This window comes from Phycodurus eques, chromosome 7, assembly GCF_024500275.1.
Source record: "Phycodurus eques isolate BA_2022a chromosome 7, UOR_Pequ_1.1, whole genome shotgun sequence".
In the NCBI taxonomy this organism is placed as follows: Eukaryota; Metazoa; Chordata; class Actinopteri; order Syngnathiformes; family Syngnathidae; genus Phycodurus; species Phycodurus eques.
In genome coordinates, this window is record NC_084531.1 from 16673164 (window position 1) to 16674895 (window position 1732).

General features: G+C 39.3%; 1 protein-coding gene across 3 annotated transcripts in view; it reads right to left on the bottom strand.

Annotated features, from left to right (window-relative positions):
- Nucleotides 1-1063: 1063 nt before the first annotated feature.
- taok1a (TAO kinase 1a) overlaps nt 1064-1732 on the bottom strand; it is a 37896-nt gene continuing 37227 nt past the window's right edge. For all 3 annotated transcript variants that reach the window (XM_061680812.1, XM_061680811.1, XM_061680813.1), the window contains exon 20: nt 1064-1732. This exon is cut by the window's right edge and continues 1804 nt beyond it. The gene's annotated coding sequence lies outside the window, so the exon portion shown is untranslated.

The window sequence follows — 1732 nt, forward strand, 5'->3', positions numbered from 1 at the left end:
GAATTTAGGGATTTCATCATCTAAAGTCAATATCATCATCAAAAGATTCAGATAACCTGGAAAAATCTCTTCCAGCAAGCAGCAAGGCCGAAAACCAACATCGAATGCCCGTGACCTTCCATCCCTCAGGCGGCACTGCATTCAAAGCTGGCATCATTGTGTTAAGGGTATTGCCACATGGGATCAGGGACACTTAAGAAAACCATTGTCAGTTAACACTTCGTCGCTACATCTACAATTGCAAGTTAAAACTCTCTACCATGAAAATCTGCCGGCTTCGCTGGGCCCAAGCTCATCTGAGATGGACTGAAACAAGGGCCCAAATTAATCTGAGATGGACTGACGCAAAGTGAAAAAGTGTGCTGTGATCTGACGAGTCCACATTTCAAATTGTTTTTGGAAAACATGGATGTCGTGTCCTCCGGTTCAAAGAGGAAAAGAACTGCAGTGTGCTAGTGCCCATGGCAAGGGTAGCATGCACATCTGCGAAGGCTTCATTAATGCTGAAAGGTACATATAGGTTTTGGACCAACATGTGCTGCCATCCAAGCGGCATCTTTTTTGAGGGACATTATTATTTATTATTTATTTATTTCAGCAAAACAACAACAAGCCACATTCTGCAAGTGTTACAAACAGCATGGCCTCGTAGTAAAAGAGTGTGAGTACTAGACTGGACTGCTCCAGACCTGTCTCCCATTTAAAATGTGTGGCACATTATGAAGCGCAATATATGACAATGGAGACCCTGGACTATTGAGCAACTGAAGTTGTACATCAAGCAAGAATGGGAAAGGATTCCACCTACAAAGCTTCAACAATTACAGTCCTTGGTTCTCAAACGCTTATTAAGTGTTGTTAAAAGGAAATATGTAACACTGTGGTAAAGATGTCCGTCCCAGCTTTTTTGGAATGTGTTGCAGGCATCAAAATCAAAACGAGTGAATATTTTGTAAAAAACAAAGTTTATCATTTTGAACATTCAATACCTTTTGTTCGCAGTGTATTCAATTGAATATAACTTGAAAAAGATATGAAAATCATTATTATTATTTTTTTTACATTTTACACATTCCAACACCATTGTAATTGGGGTTTGTGAAAGTTAATTGGATTGTGTTAAACTTTGGAGGTTCCACTATCAGGTGGTCATGATGATTTAAAGCACAGGTGTCAAACTCAAGGCCCGAGGGACAGATCTGGCCAATTGCAGCACTTTATGTGGCTAACTAATGCAAATGAAGTATCTACTTTTTTTCTTGCTAAATGGGTTTGTTCATTTTGGCCAGAAATCTGTACATTTTTCTACACGTTCAACATATTGCACTTTTTTGACCAAAACAGCTTAAAATAAATTGGACACGTTGTATGCATGCCGCAATTTTCCATGACTTCCGATTTCAAATTCAAGTAACAATCAAATGGAGCGGTAATTGTGTACATGTAGAAATATGAGGTGACAAAACATTTATATTATTTTCACAGTCTAATAGCACTCTCATGTGGCCCACGACATCAATGAGTTTGACAGCTCTGCTTCAACGGTTTTGTCACGCAACGAAGGTCGCTCCTTCAACATGGAAAGGAAATACCCAAGTGCTCAATGCCACATTTGTTCATCATCTAACTTGCGTGTTCTTTCACAAACGCACACGCAATCCTGATTCAGTCTTTGTTCTGATGAACAATGTTCTTTAATATAACACGTTTTTGCATTGCCACCTAACCATGA